Source organism: Miscanthus floridulus, chromosome 18, assembly GCF_019320115.1.
Source record: "Miscanthus floridulus cultivar M001 chromosome 18, ASM1932011v1, whole genome shotgun sequence".
NCBI lineage: Eukaryota > Viridiplantae > Streptophyta > Magnoliopsida > Poales > Poaceae > Miscanthus > Miscanthus floridulus.
Window position 1 is genome coordinate 76327098 of NC_089597.1, and position 17446 is coordinate 76344543.

The 17446-nt window shown below is 40.5% G+C and overlaps 1 non-coding gene across 1 annotated transcript; it reads right to left on the reverse strand.

Annotated features, from left to right (window-relative positions):
- Positions 1-15363: 15363 nt before the first annotated feature.
- On the reverse strand, positions 15364-15470 carry LOC136524959 (small nucleolar RNA R71). The gene has a single exon (XR_010776303.1). It is a non-coding gene; the product is annotated as a small nucleolar RNA R71 (small nucleolar RNA).
- Positions 15471-17446: the final 1976 nt, after the last annotated feature.

Consider the following 17446-nt stretch of genomic DNA (forward strand, 5'->3'; position numbering starts at 1 on the left):
GAGTTGATTGGAAACACTTGATGCATAGAACTACCTTGTCCAGTTACATATACCTTTAACCCTATGTAGGTCTAGGATCGAATATATGCTTAGCCATGCTTAGACTAGTAGAAGTCGGGTGATTTCCTATCACTTGCGAGATATAGGTGGATACCGAAGCACGGTTGGCTATATCTGCTATCGTGGAAAAGAACCATGGGGTAAAGTAAATGGAGGCCGGGTGAAGTCTATGTGTAGGTTGACTCATGTGATTCCATCTGTGCCAATTAAGGATAGTACCGTTGTTGGCACTTCCGACAAGATTAAACGTATGCATATCACTTAGCTGGCCGGATAACTCGTTGCGACCGTGAAGATGAGTAGCTCAACTCAAGCCGAGGCCCGCTCTATTAGAGTGCACACTCTAAATGGTAGTAACGATGTGTGGGGAGCCAGATGTGAGCCCAAGGGCAGGCCAGGCCTGAACGTCCTGGCAGCTGGTTGTCCCTGATTGTGCGGCGTTGGGCGAACCCGTGAAATGTGAACTTGAGTTATACCAAAGGTGACCTAAGGTGACCATTGATCTGATCTACCTGGGTTTGTGTTAGGAATAAATTCCTAGCTAGTTGAAATCGATTCAAATCGCCATCTCTCTCGGATAGTGAGAAACTTGGCTATCCCCAACGTCATAGTAATTGTATTATGGAATGTGATGGTTCAGATAACATGGAATTACTACACCTGCTATGGTTACTATTGTATGTTATCAAATGATATACCACATGTTTGGCATAGGATAGTTGCTACTCTAGAGATGAATAGCTATAATTAACTTGATGACGGAACTATAATTGTATAACTAAGTTAATCACTTTTTATGCAAAAATGTTGTCAAGCTACCTCCACTTATAAAGCCTTGCATAATCCTTGGAGTCAATTTATTTCTGGTTTATGATGGGTAAGTCTAGCTGAGTACCTTCTTGTACTCAGGGTTTATTTACCATTGTTGTAGATGGTATAGTTTGTCATGGTTATTGCAAGAACTGCTTCTATCCTTCCATGGATGAGGAGTGAGCCTTGGGTAGGAATCTTTAATAATCCCTCTTATATGCTTTTGTGGATTGTGATCATGAGTTGGCACTGTATTTGAACTAAGTTGGCAAATGCTAGTTTTGAACTTTAATTTGCTTCCGCTACTATCTATCAAACTTGGTTTGTAATAACCTTATTTCGTACTCTGATGAATGAACTGTATCTGTGAACTTTATGTAACATGTGACATGTATGTTGAATCATGTATGATCTTGGTTGTATGTGGATCATTTATCGAGACCCCTCATGGTACTCAATGGACTACCGGGTTTATATGGGCTCAAGTATGACAGTGTGACCACTTGCGGGCTGCCATTGTACTTGTACTCTTATAAATTGGTTGGTTCTACGACATTAGGAATTAAACCAAAACTCATAAGAAAAGAGATAGACCTTGAGATTGAGGTGAAGATCCTTAGATCTGATATTTGAGAGCTTCTATAGCAAAAAGTTGAAGATCCAATCCTTCTTCCATCCAAGCTTCCTCTAATTCCAACATGCAACTCCTTCCATCGATCATCTTCTCCACACATGATGGAATCACCACTAGCAAACAACCCCAAGCATGACTAAGATGAGGATGTTGATGAGATCCATAAAAAGGTGTTGATGCTTCTCTTCTTCTTCTCCCTTTCCTCCTTCTATCCCTTCTTCCATCCTTTCTCTCTCTAGTTCTAGGGTTCTTCCTTGCTCATGAGAGTTAGAGAGAGATGGAGAGTGTTGCAAATAATGGATGACGGAGAGAGTGAGGCTTCAGCTAAGAGATATGCATCCCCTTTCATGCTGACATGTTGGTCCCACTCACTTAAGTGGCAAACAACTCATTTCCCACTTTCTACTGCTGCACTATGCTCTATTAGATGGTCCGGTGACCTGGTGGACGGTCCGATAGTCTCTGTCTTTGCTGGATTGACTAAGTCATTGGATGGTTAGTTGTTGGTGACCAATGCATTACCCTTGAGTGGTTTCTTAGGGGCTGAGTTGGTGATGATGATGTCAATAGGATGAACACTAGTCCAAGTTGAAGTTCTCTTTCTTTATGTTGGAGGTGTTGATAGATTGACGGTGCTTCATCTTGCGTAACACAGTATGGGTTCCCGTAGAATTTTCAATAGTCGATCTCCCCTGACATCCAAAAATGACTGTTTAGGTTGTAATGGGTTTTGGGTCATTACACCAGGTACTGTTTTGTCGAAGTGTGGGATTCATGCGACCCCCATTTCCGCACAATGCACCGAGACACATCAGCAACATGACAAATACTGGTGAAAGAGGCTACACGCACAAGATGAGAGGCAAAAGCCCCCTGATGACATTGGGCGACCCCCCCCCTCCTGCCATGGTTTCCACCTCTTCACTGCTCCTAGACAATGGTTTGATCTTTCCACACCTCTCGCATGCATTTGTATTTTGTTCTAAACATGTTTAAGCCTATAAATAAAAAGAACAAAGTGCCATAGTTAGAATTAAAAAATTGAAAGTTAATATGAATATAACTTTTTGAGATTAGCTTACATATTCTTTATTCCCTATACATATACTTGTTGCTTGTGGGGAAATATCTTGTAGGAAAATCATATTGACTAAGTTGTTGTGAAGTGCGATATGGCATTGACATGGAAATCCATCCTTTTCTATTCAAAGTACTTGGAGAATTTTGCTTTTGATAAAATATGAAAACAATAGCTTCACATACTCCTCAATTGTGAGAAAATTCCTATCAGAGCCATATCTAGTCATCATGTTGAAAACTTTCTACGCATATGCTACTTGCTCTTGCATTTAGTTTTGTTAAGTCTTGTTGACCCTTGTTGAGAAATTTGCCATGCTCCAAAGATCAAGATCACGCACACACCACATATACATGCTGCTTCTACACTGGAAGTATGCAAAAACATGCCTTTCTTTTCCACCAAATAAATACTCCATGTTACAAATGTGATCTCTCTCTAGTGTTCTCCCAAAAGAGACATGGGCTATTCAAAAGTATTGGAACAAACATAAAAAAAAGAAAAAAAATATGGACACATGAAGGTCCAAGTATTGAAAAAAAAGAAAAAGAAAAGAAAGATAGCCATGTTCTCAAAATAACTAGAGAGAGAGATCATTCATGTTAAGGAGTATAGTAGAAGTTTAGCATCTTTGTCTACACACATGCACATCTTGATCTAAGAGTATGACATCTTTCTCCTTGGATCCAAGCTTTGACTTTACAATATATGCAATGCAAGTATGCTTTCATACCTTTCCCTACCTAAGCTCCACATAAGCTTTTTAGAAGTTGGAAGAAAAGAAGGCAATGCTATGTTATGCCTTAGTGAGAAATCATAAACCATTGAGTGATTGGATAGTACCATTTGAGTAGTAAATGTGGCTATGCTTTTATTGCAAAAATTTATCAAAACTCCAAGTTACTAAGGCATGAAAATGGAAAGAGATGACTTTGGTTCAGAGCTGTTCCACTTCTCAACCACTCAAGGATATATGTAAGCCACTCCACAAATCCCACAGGTATGAGGAATGCTTTGGAATAATCTTTATGCTAGTTTCATATCTTAAATAGTTATATTTATGTTTAATTTATCCTAACCTTTGCTCGGGTGAGCAAAGTTCAAGTATGGGGGAGCTTGTTGATGGTTATTAAAACCCCATTTTATACCATCAACAATGCCTCAATTGGTGATATAAATGTCATAAACCATAGTCATAGGGCTTATTTCTAACCATTTCCACAAGTTGTGATGAGTATGTGTAGGAACAAGGTGGTCATATACATGCAAAAAACACTTCATAAAATGCTCATTTTGACTACACCATGTCAAAGATCTTGTTGAGATACATGAAATTGAGTGTTGGTTCACCCAATTTGGAGTCCAGATGACAAAGTTATATGGCTTCTAGAAGATTGCAACATGGGTCGGGATGGATTTGGACCAAGGGGGTGTCGGGGGACCCCAAAGAGGGTCAGGCGATGTGGAATTGTGTCCAATGGCCCCCAAACTTGGTACATAGCCTCTACACTCAATGGAGAACCCAAGGAAGGCCTTGTTCACTGCATAGGCCAATTTGGAGTGTCACATGAAGCCAACCTAAGGTTGGGTGACCCAAACTAGAGTATGGCCACGTCATCGATCTGTTCCACCAGCAACAAAAACACTCCAGAGGCATCCAACATGTCAAATCAATGATGGCTCACATTAAGGGTGGAGATGGTGTCCATGTGGCCTCTCCCATGTATCCATGGGCCCACAAACCAAAGAAGGAAAACTCCAAACATGACCAAACTTTGTACCCGAGCAAACAGGACCGTGGATCACCAAACTAACTCAAGATCGACAACAAACATGCTAGAGTGCCATCGGGCAAATCCAAGCCATGTCGACCGACATCTGGGTTGCTCCAAACCGACTTAGGAGCCTCCCCACTGACTCCATAGAGCTCCCTCAACCATAATGCACCAAGTCGATGCATCCAAGCATCGACAGACGCCCAAGTAGGTCGATCGACGCCACCGACCTATGAACTGACCTACTTGCTTGCCTATAAGTACCCCCTCCACTCCTAGGCACTATAAATAGGGGGTGCTTGGTTCATTCTCAAGGGATACAAGCTAGAATACACAAGAAAATCTCAAGGCAAATCCCTGTCTCTGTAGTAGTGTAGAAAATAGGGAGAGAGTGAGGGAGAGGGTCTAGAGGAGTGTCGGGGTTATCGGCACCATCTCTAGCTTGTTCCTTGGTGGATGTGGGCCCCTTCTAGTGAGCTACATCTAGGATTCTCCTTGATTTAAGGTACTTGGCTAAGTAAGTGTTAATTTTATTGTTCATTGATACATTGTTCATTATTTGAATGCTCTAGTCTGTCTTTGGTATACCTAGATTAGAGTAGTAATCGTTAGTGTAAGTATGATGCTTAGGCTATCATTTACTAGTGTGTGCGGCTTGCTCCTCGGATGTGTGGTAGCTAGTGGATGGTGACAGCCCCATCTAGTCTCTGTAGTCCACCACGTGTTTGGGCAAGTTCTTAAAGCGTAGGGCCCGAAGCTGTAACGGCACAAGTTATCTTTTGTGGTGCATGACCGAAACAGAGCTCCGAGGTGAATAATCTTAGTAAACCCTTCCTTGATTTAGTACCCTTACCATCAAGTTCCTCTCCACTCAATCTACCCTAAACACCTTGTTGCCATAAGACGAACTTGATTCTTAGTAGAACACTCATGTTCCCTATGGAAATCAATACCTTGGAATACTCCTTGGTGAAAGCTACTTTGATATTAGTGCACTTGTGGTTTACCTATTTGCCACAATTAGTGTCAATAATGAAGCAGCCCCACGTAGGAGTGCATCTACAATGATCACATGTACATCACACCGATAGTTCTATGCTACCGATCCAACACCAGAAGAACCACCTATGCCAGTTACACAAGCTTTGAGCAAGCATGACTTTCCCGCTTGTTCCAACAAGAGCACACTATCTAGAGCCAACCCACACCTAATCACTTAGGTGGCTTCAAGTGATTAGTGTCAAGGTGGGAACTTCCACAACTACCAAGGCAGAATTATGAAGAAACCTCAAGTGGGCATCAGGGAGGACGCATGTCTTTCTCTGGCCGAGGGTATCATGACTTCCATGAGACCCAACACAACATCAACAAGAGGCTTACATCCATTGAGGAGACCAATGTTGCCATACAAAGTACACTACACCAACACTCACAATGGTAGGCGGCGATGGGGCATGAGATGGCTAGTCTCCAACAGCAATAGTAGCAGCAGAACCAGAACTGGGACATTCTGTTCCAGAACTTCAACATCTGGCCACCTCATTAAGCGACCATGACAACAACCAGCTTGGGGGAAGGGCATCCCCATGTATCCAAATAAGTATTTCTTTCACTTTTGTTTTATTATTTCTAAGTTTGCTTTATATTTTCTAAAAAAAGATGCATAACAAAAAAACAAAATAAAAATTTATCTTTGTATTAGATATATATATTAGTAATGTGTGGTCTAAAAAATAAAAACAAAATAAAAAGAGTGTGTATAAAGTTTTCTTCAATTCCTATTTTTAAGAGCTGAATAAATAAAAAGGAACTCTCTAGATCTCTTGAATGGAAATGATGAATAGTTGCTCTATTGTATTCCTTTCAAGCACCTAGTTTCTAGCCTTGAATTCTCCTAAGTTTTGGATAAGATTGTTTTGATATAAGAATTTACTCTAAACTTGAAACTCGTGGGTAGCATATGCTTGATCTAAGTCTAGGTAATTGACGGATATGATATGAGAAGGTCTGAGCTATTATTTATCTTGTTCCAAGTGATGCTAAAATTCTAGAGATTTATATTTTGAAAAAAATAAAAATACTACATGATGAATTCTTGTATGACAAAGCTTGAATTCCTACCAGAGCCATACATGATATTTAGGCTAGGAAAACTTCTACTTATATGCTACTTGTTTTGCATTGAGTTTTGTCAAGCTTTGTTGACCCTTATGAGAGGTTTGTGATGTTCTTAAAATCAAGATCATGTACACACCACCCACATATGCACTACTCCTACACTGGTGGTAAGCACAAAAACATGCATTCCATGTAGATCCACCCAAAAAAATTTTACTCCTACACTGGGAGTGAACAACAAAAATATGTTTGATAGGTTTTCATTCACCAAATAAATGCTCCAAGTTCTTGTTGCTATCTCTCAAAAGTTTTATTACGGAAAAGGAGGCATGGGCGATGCAAAAGTTATTAATAAAAAAGGAAAAAAAGTTGAAAAAAATGGACAAGTCTCCAAGATATCTAAAACAATGGGTACATAGATGCTCGCCTGAAAAAAGAAAGATGAATAAGATAGCCCATGTTTTCTTGCAGAACTATTTGTAAGTTTGAAGAGAGATATGTTTACAAGGAGCATAGTAGAATTAGGTTAGCCACTATATATATATATATATATATCCATCATATATCCACCCACATGCACTTCTTGATTTGATTGTATGACTCAACTCTCTTTGGATCTGAGGTTTGACTTTATAATATATGCATTGCAAGTACGCTCTCATGATATTTCCACACCTATGAGCTCCACATAAGCCTTAGTTGTAGGAAGAGAAAGGCACAACATCACTATTTCCTTGGTGATGATCCACAAATACCATATATTTTGAGAGACTTGAGAGTGTCATACAATGGAAGCTCCGAGTTTTATTTTGAAAACCTATAAAAACTCTAGAATAATGGTTGAGCAAAGAACATAGGACATAGTGCTTGACTCAATCTTTCTGTCTTTCAATTGCTCAAGACCTAAGTGAAGGCTAAGAAGCCCCATGGTTGAAGTTAATATGGGTAAGTTTGAAAGTCATATCAGTCTATTCTAATCTAGAGGAGAATTTTTGTTTGAATGCATGTGTACTTTTGAGGAGTGAAAACATCATAGCAACTCCTGATCCATTACTGAGTTTAGCATTGCTCAGGGATGAGTAAAGGTTAAGATTGGAGGAGTTTGTTGACGGTAGTTAACACCCATCATAAACTGTCAATATAACTTGTATAAATGCATGAAAAGATCACCAAGATTGGTTTAGGGGTTTAAACTAACAAATCCCATGAGTTTTAGTGAATTTGTGTTTTCAGCTGGATTTATTCAGAAATCCATCAAGGTGGACCCAATTGTCAGATCAAATCACGTTTATCCACGATGAAACCAACGAAGGAAGACTCTAGACCACTCTAGAAGGTAAACCATCATGACCCAGCCCATGAGGCTACCATGTGGGGATGGCTGGCCCCACCTATAGGATGCCTAGCCTATGGGGGCAACCTGCCAGCCTCCGCTTCAATGCCAGTTCTCCACCATGTCTAAGGATCAATCTTACACCATTGCATAAGGTCGGTTCCTATCGAGGGCTTGGATTTGATGATGCCATGGATTCATGTGCCCACAGGACCCCTGGTTCCTCCTATATAAGTCCCCTCATACCCCCCTTGAGAGATCCTCCTCCATCATCAAGAGAGATCATCATCGGAAGAGAAGAACCTCAGAGCTCCACAAATATTCATAGGCATAGTTAGATAAGTTGGATCTAAAGAGAGGCAAGCCATCTGCTTGGATTCCTACTCTTGTCAAGAGCGTGGCTTGGTAAAGCCTTTTGTATCCTCTTTTGTTATTCATATGTTTGTTACACTTGCTATGACATTGTTCTTAATATTATTCATGTTCTTAGTTGTCATGTTCATCGTTTACTTTGATTATATGCTTAATATAGCTAGCTTATGATTATGTTTATGCATAAGTTTGCAAAGCGCTTGCTCTAATGTACACGGGGTGAGTGGTCGACATTGTGTAAGCATGGTGCTTATACGTTGTTTACCTACGGATGCATCCTATATTATGGGCCATGTGGTAGATCAAGTAGAATCTAGTTGCGAAGGAAGTCAGGCTCTGTTGTTGATCTTCCTTAGTAATATCTCTTGTGTAGATATGAAGTTAATCCTTAGCCATGATTATTAAGTATAATTGCACTAATCAATGTATGCTTTGACTTGTAATTAAGATCAACTTAGGAATTAGTTTCTCTATTGTATCTACTTAGTCTTGCTATTGCTTTCATAAGGAGTACTCTGAGTGTTCATTGATCAACTATCACTTATTGTTTATATATATATATATATATATTATCCTATCTCTTGATTTACCCCTACTCAAGAGTAGATGGGTGGTTCCTCCATCATAAGTATAAGTTATCAATAATTTCCCTTTGGTAGTCCTTTCCTGAGGTAAAAATACAAATAGTGATACCTAGAATACTCCTAGGTGAAGTGCTATAATGGTATATTATCTGTGCGCTTGTAGAATTCTTCATACATATATAAATTCTTTCTAAGTCATAATTAAAAACCAAGTACTTCTTGAGTGTCATTATAACTAGTGATGCTAAGAAGTACCAACACTTGACAAATACTTGAGAAAGTTCTTGTCCATAAAGTGAGTGCATCCATCACTAATCACCATTCTTGGAACACCGAAGCACGAAAATATTGTTTCTTAAAACTTCATCTTGGAGCCCTTGGCATTAGCAGCTCTACATGGCATGGCTTCAACCCACTTGGAAACATAGTCGACTGCCACCAAGATGTACTCACAATTCTTTGACTTTGGAAATGGCCCCATGTAGTCGATACCCCAGACATTGAAGAGTTCAATCTAGAGGTTGTTGGTGAGTGACATGGCATCTCTTGAATTGATGTTCCCATGCCTCTGACATGAACCACACCTTCAGATAAAGTCCTTTGTGTCTTCATACATGGTTGGCTAGAAAAATCCACTTTGCTAGATCTTTGCATGAGTGCGGAATGCACCATAATGTCCTCCATATTGTGATGAGTGGCATCCTTCTATGATCTTGATGCCTTCTTCTACCGGTACACATCTTCTGAGTTGGCCATCAGAGCAAACTCTGTAGAGGTATGGCTCATCCCATATGTGGAGACAACTTTCTTAAATGAGCTTCCTTTTGTTCTCCCATGGTGGTACATAACCTGCAACCATAAAATTAACAATATTCGTGTACCAGGAGTCACATCTCGAGATCTTGAAGAGCTTGTCGTCCCATAGAGAATCATTTGATGGGTAATTCCTATGGATTTTCAAATTGCATTCTAGACAAATAATTGGCAATAGAATTTTATACTCCCTTTTTATCTTTTATTTCTAAGTCAAATTCTTGGATTAACAAAATCCATCTTATCAGTCAAGGTTTAGCATCTTTCTTAGTGAGCAGGTATTTCAAAGCAGCATGATCAGTGTAAACAATATCCTTAGCTCCTACTAAATAAGATCTAAATTTGTCTATAGCAAAAACAACAGCAAGGAGTTCTTTTTTAGTTGTTGCGTAATTAAGTTGAGGTCCTATCAAAGTTTTGCTAGCATAATCAATTACAGATGCTTCTTATCTTTTCTTTGACCCAAATCTGCCCCCATAGCATAATCACTTGCAGCACACATAATTTCAAAAGGTAAAGACCAATCAGGGGGTTGAATGATTGGTGTAGAGATGAGTGCTTTCTTACAAATTTCAAAAGATTTTAAGCATGCATCATCAAATTCAAAGGGAATATCCTTGGGCAAAAGATTTGTTAGTGGTCTAGCAATGTGTGAAATATCTTTTATAAAGCGGTAGTAAAACCTTGCATGACCAAGAAAACTATGGATCCCTCTGATATTTATGGGAGGATGTAACTGTTCAATTACTTCTATCTTAGCACTTTCTACCTCAATCCCACGTTCGGACACCAAGTGTCCAAGCACTATGCCTTCTCTAACCATGAAATGATATTTTTCCCAATTAAGGACTAAGTGCTTTTCTTCACATCTTTGCAAAACCTAGTCAAAATTTTCAAGACAATCATCAAAAGTTTTTCCATAAACAAAAAAATCATCCATGAAAACTTCCATGATTTCTTCAATCATATCATAAAATATAGACATCATGCATCTTTGAAAAGAAGTTGGAGCATTACATAGTTCAAAAGACATTCTACAATAAGCATAAGTTCCATATGGACATGTAAAAGTGGTTTTGCATTGGTCATTAGGATCGATCGGTATTTGATGATAACCTAAGTACCCATCAAGGAAATAGAAGAAAGAGTGATTTGCCATCGCTCCAACATTTCATCAATGAGCGGCAACGAAAAATGATCTTTGTTTGTTGCCTTGTTTAGTTTTCTGTAGTCAATGCATGTCCACCATCCTATGATAGTTCTTTGTGGGATTAATTCATTATTTTCATTTTTTACAACAGTCATGCCTCCCTTTTTAGGCACAACTTGCATAGGGCTAGCCCACTCACTATTTGGGACGAGATAGATGACCCTAGCGTGCAAGACTTTCAAAACTTCTTTCTTAACAACCTCTCTCATCGCATTGTTAAGCCTATGCTATGGCTCCCTAGAAGGTACAGAATCTAGGTCTATAGGAATGTGATGCGTGCAAAGAGCACGACTAATTCCTCTAAGGTCTTGGAGTGAGTAGTCAAAAGCAGAGCGATGCTTTTCTAAGACAATTAGCAAGCGGAGGGTTTCTTCCTGAGAAAGTTGATTACTTGTGATCACAAGAGAATCCTAATCATTATTGAGAAAAGCATATTTAATACCAGAAGGCAGGGGTTTAAGCTCAATGGGGGGCTTAGGTGGTTCCTTCAATTCATCTAAGGGTTCAGGCTCTACGAGATTTTCATCTTCCTCTTTGATGAAGAACTGGCAATCATCTTCAACATTGGGTTCGATCAAATCGTCAAGAGATGCAACCTTAACGACGTCCATTGGGTCTTGCTCGGGACTTAGCTAAGTCTCAGTATTTAGAGAGCGATTTAAAGTTCTTCTTGAGGCTTATTTTCAAATTCCCGGTTTGTCCTTCTTGAATAAGTCTTTCAATTGGTTGTCTTATCAATAGGTCAAACTCCATGATATCAAAGATATAAAAGCTCAAATGAACCATGGTTCCTTTTACCTAGATAGGGAGGACATAAAGTATTACCAAACTTGGGCAAATATGCCCTGAAAGAATTTTCAACAACTTGGTTCTCGGGGTTAATGGCATGTATTTTAATAAATCATAAGCAAAAAGTGCAGACAGGATATTAACAACCACAACTGGATTATAAAAAACCATTGAAAGGAGCTTTGTTAATTTGGCAGTGAATAGAAATAGATGGCGAGTCTAGTCGAATCACATTAGAGGAAAACTCTGATTCTTCTAACAATTCATTGCTTATTATAGACACTAGCTCTTTTGTAGTCTTTTTAAGGAAAGCTTCTTTAGAAGGGTCAAAAATTTCTTCATGGGGTGATGACTTCTGAGGCTTCTAGGGTTTCCTCATAGTATGATAATTTGAGGTATTTCCATATTCGGCAAAAAGTTCATCCTTGAATTCAAGCATAAAATCCGAAATTGGAGCTTCCTCTTTTTTCGGTGGTTCAGGATTTAGAATAGCTAAAGTTTGTGATGGCTTAGGCAAAGTGTAAGATTATTTAGCTGTGGCAATGCCTAGTAATGTGATCTCGTAGATGAATCCAGATGGTAGTACATGAGACACAAGGATTTATACTAGTTCGGGGCTCGGTAGCATGCTAAACCCTACTCTAGTGGTGCTGCTGCTCTTGTATTCATATACTCAATTACAGGGGTTGTTGCTCCTAGCTATGAGGTAGATTGGAATGGCAGATGGTGCCGATCCTGAGCCCAAGGTCCCTACACTCCTTTATATAGGTAGGAGAGGTAGGGTTACACAGAGGGCGATTAGGCCAATAGATTGAGTTCTTAGTTTGTTACGCATTATGCGCAACAGATTGATCCTAGCTATCGTCCAGATACATCCATCTCAGTTTGCCTTGATCCCCACATTGGTTGACTGTGTCAGCCATCGCGGGTCTCCTCATTGGTGGCTGCTGGGCCAATAACCTAGCGTTGGTCACATAAACGAGCGGTGCAGGTACCTGTGGCCCATACATTTTACAGTAGCCCTATAGGACTTAATGATAAGCTAGCCTTAGTCCTAGGGACATCGCAATTCCCCCTATAAGTTCTGCATACTATAAGTACTAGTGAGCACCTTCGGGTTGCCAAAGTTTGGAGTAGTGCAACTATATATACCCAAGTGTTCGGTGAGCCAGTGTGTTGCCATTCGAGTGCCAAGAGCATTTCTTGGGTAGCGAGAATCTTCTTCAACCATCAAGTGGGGCAGCGGTACGCCATACATCAAGGAACATAGCTCCCGAGTGGCTATAAGTGCCTGGCTTGGGTGGTACACCTCATATCAGGAAACGTAGTTTCTTGGGCATAGCCCTCAGGATGTTGGCAATGTCATGTTCGAGTAGTGGCACCCGATAATCAAAAACGTGGCTACCAAGACGTCCATAGGTGCCGTTGTGGGTGGTAGCACCACGATACTCAGGAAGTCAATCAACGAGGAATTCTAGTGTGTAATTAGTGGTTGGGCATCATTAAGTCCTAGTAATAGAACAATAATAGGGATGGGGTAGTTGCACCGCTGTTCCTCACATGTCACATTTTTCTTCGAGACTCGTTAAGTAACAGATCCTGAATTTTCATGGGCTGTTGGCAGTCTTTAACGATCAAATCCGACCACCAACTAAGGTACAAAAAGAGGAGAAATTGACAATCTTAAACACATATGGATCTATTGTTAACCAAGTTCCACATGTATTTGGAAAATATTGTTTTGCAGGTCACAAACACAAATACATAGAAAAATTCACTGAAAGGCGTTTTCCGACGCTCATTTGCACAAAGGAACAAGGGAGGCACCCATCAACTCAACTCACCTGGCAAAGCACCCGCCAAGGAGTGATCCTGGTCCAGCCCACAACACACCACGCGAAGGTGGTGCTGAGGTGTCTTGGTCAGGGGGCAGTTGACCCCTAGGTGGTGGCATGTGGACATGCTGAGGCAGTGTAGCCCAAGACTTCAAGCTAGGAAGAGCCACAACACTATCCTTGCTCCTTGTATAAATAGAAGGGTACCCCCCTCTACAACAGGCACCATTTGAGCTTCCTTACACTCCACTTAGCAACACCTCAATATCCTCTTTAGTTTTTAACTTTTAGTAGCTTTAGGGCAAGACAAGGCCACCTTGGAGGGCTTGGCTCCTTGGTAGAATTGATTCTTGGGTATGAATAGAAATATGAGTTCTTCCAAAGTCATGCATTAACTTATAATTATAGTCATACTTATGAACTAGAGTATAGTTATTGTGTTATTATCTTGATATATGAACTAGCCTATAGTTTGTGTGTCATGAGAGTAGCATACTTAACTTTATGCATAACCACTCATATAGCTTATATAATCGGGATTAGAGCTAAGTTGAGGTAGCGGTTCATTGTGCTTTCGGGTGTGCCCAAGTCCTTTACCTGTCGATCCGTAGGGTCAGGGACCCAGGGATATTTGGGTAGTTTCTGTATATGTAAGTGTGGTTCTTGGGTATGGAGAGACAGGTGAATGTATTGTCCCTCTCCACGGTTGAGGTGGTAGGTGGCAGGTGGTTAGAGCCATGTCCGTCCCTTGTAATCCCCCACATTCATTTGGGGTGTAGGAGTCTAAATTGTCACATGAGGTTGCTGGCAGACCAGTACTCGGTGGCCTCTCGACCTACTTCACACTTAGCCCTAATACTAATCATGTAACTTGTATGATCATTAACTAATCTTTGTATGACTATACTAGACCAATGCCTGCTCAACTTAGGATTATTCTTTTATTCTTTCTTTTCTCTTTTATCCCTTGAGGAATGCCCATGTGTGTGTCCACTATCTTGGAATCCCTATTCTTACCCCTGTTATAAACATTTGTTTACTTGCAAGCATTATTATTCAAGTTCATATCCATCTAGACTCTTAATCAATAAATGCCTTCCTTTGGGAAAATATAAATAACGATACTCTGAATACTTCCGGGAGAAATACTACAATGATAGCTCTGTGCACTTGCGGATAAACATCTAAAATTGTTAAGGAACTATCAAGGTTATTACTTAGTGGCATTGCTAATCATTTGTGATGACGCTAAGAAATACCAACAAGCAATTCTAGTGCTGTTGCTGGGATACAAACCTAGTAGCTACGCTAAGAAGTGTCAACAAGCATTTCTAGCGCTATTGCTGGGGAAGGCATAATTGATTAAAGAATCTAGTGGGACATGTTCATGATACTATGCATGTAAGGTAGCCTTTGTTTATGCAGGCTCACTTTGCTTGTTTTCTCCTGTTGTGGATGAAAATAGGATAGTGTATCATCAGTTACGATCTGCCAAACAACTACATAAAAAATCTAGAGGCACTCCTAAGGAAGAAATGGTCCCATGCTTCTTCTTCTTTTGCCACTCCATTGATAGATGAACTAATCACCCTCGCACCATGCACTACTCCAAGCATGGCCGAGACGCTTCGTGACTACTCCATCCCTGTTGTTGCCAACGTGCCCATTGGGCTAGCTATCAACACCGGCAATGGAAACTTCGAGCTCCACACTGGCCTCATCATGATGGTGCAGGCAAACTAGTTCTCTGGTTTGTCAAGCGAGGACATGAACACGCATCTCCAACACTTCCTCGAGTTGTGTGACACCATCATCATCAGGCTTCGCTTGTTTCCCTTCTTCCTCTCGGGAAGGCAAAACAGTGGTTCTACAAGGAATGGGAAGCTATCAACTCATGGGACAAATGTTCCATGGTGTTCCTTGCCAAATTCTTCGCCATGGGCAAAACCAATGCCCTGAGGGGACGAATCTCCAACTTCTAGCAAAACGCCATGGAATCCATTCCCGAGGCATGGGAAAGGCTGTAGGAATACATCCAAGCATGCGCACACCACGGGATTGAAAACTGGTTAGTGCTTCAATATTTTTATGGTGGATTAACAATCATGATTAGGGGTCACATTGATGTGGCAGCTAGAGGCGCTTTTCTTTCCCTCACCATTGATGGAGCAATGGCTCTCATCAATAAAATGGTGTCTAATCAAAGCTGGGGGGAAGAAAGAAAATCACAAAAAGGTATGCATACCATGAAGGAGACAGATATGCTTGCCGCAAAAATAGATCTCTTGATGAAAAGACAAGAGGAATGGGGCCAAGGCAAAGAAGCAATGAAGGGTAGCATCTAGGCCTTGGACTCACACATGACGTGTGAGGTCTATGGAAATGTTGGCCATTCGAGGAATGACTACCCCAAAACTCATAAAGAAGCTGCCTTCATCAACAACGGGTTTCGCCAACCATAAGGTAACAACGGGTGGAATAACCAATCCCGCCTGCAAGGTAATTCAAACTATAATTCCAATTACAATTCAAATCAACATTCTTTCAAAGACTTGGTACTAGGCCAAGCAAAAATAAATGAGAGTTTGAATAAAAAGCTTACAACTAATGATAAAATTCATGAAAAGATAAACTCTCAAATTGAAGGATTACCATCTGCTGTTAAGAATCAAATGAGCTTCAATCAAATGGTTGAAACACAACTAGCTCAAATAGTCGTTGTAATTCCTATTGATAATAATGGAAAAATACCTGCCCAACCTGAAAATTCATGTGAAAAAGTAAATGCAGTGGTCACGAGGGGTGGTAAGTCCACTCATGACCCACCAAATCCTAACCATTCTACAGGAAAAGCAAAATAGTGCCAAGAGGCTGAACCTTTAACAACACAAGAAGAAAAAGAAAAAGAACAAGAAGTGGAGATAGCACCAAAAGACTTCGTCGACACCAGCTACCTGCCGTTTCCCACAAGGAACCGCAAGTAGGCTGTGGACGAGCAATTCACACGTTTTGTTGAGATGATTGAAAAGATACATGTAAGCGTCCCCTTGATGGACGTCTTGCATGTACCTTCCTACGCCAAGTACATCAAGGACATCATCAACAACAAGTGACCACTACCATCCACGGAGGTCGTCAAGCTGATATAAGAGTGTAGCGCTGCTATACTTGACTTTCCTGAAAAGAAGAAGGATCCTGGGTGGGCCACAATCTCATGTTCCATCGGGATCTAGTATTTCAACCAAGCCTTATGTGACCTTTGGGCTAGCGTAAGCGTTATGCCCAAGGCCATCTTCGACATGCTGAACCTCATGCAACTGGCACCAACACCAATGATGCTCTAGCTAGCTGACTCAATGGTCCACTACCCAGCGGGGATAGCCAAAGATATTTCGGTGGAAATCCAGGGTTGCTTCATCCCTATTGACTTTGTGGTGCTCGACATGGAGGTCGTAAAAGAATCACCCCTCATTCTTGGGTGACATTTCCTGAGCACTACAAGAGCCCAAATTGATGTTGGAGCTAGAGAAATCCACTTCAATATCAATGGTAATGAAGAAAAATTTGACTTTAGGCCCAGGAAGGAGCAATGCTCCATGATTCGTATTAAGTACGGGCCAAACCCACAAGGCCTAAAGAAATTTCATATTCAACCTCAATTGGTGGACAGCCTGGTGAAAAAGAACAAATAAATAAAAAAGAAGCCAGAGCAGAAGAAGGTTAAACAAATGACAAAAGAAAAGACCCTAAAAGTCGTTCCCACACAACCAAAGAAGAACAAACCGGTGAGGAAACCAAAAGAAGAAGCTCCGAAGTCCACCACCACGCCACCAAGAGCAAACAAGATGGTGTGGAGGCTGAAGAAGGAGCAGCTCTCCACATCCACTTCTCTGGGATCGGGTGCTCCATCAACAAGCAAGAAATGAACAGAGAAGAGTCCTACTCATTGGACTTTAAAAGGTGAGTCCTTGCCAAATGTAAATTGGCAATTATCTTTTATAATTATGCAAAAACTTAGAATTCCTAGTTAATGCA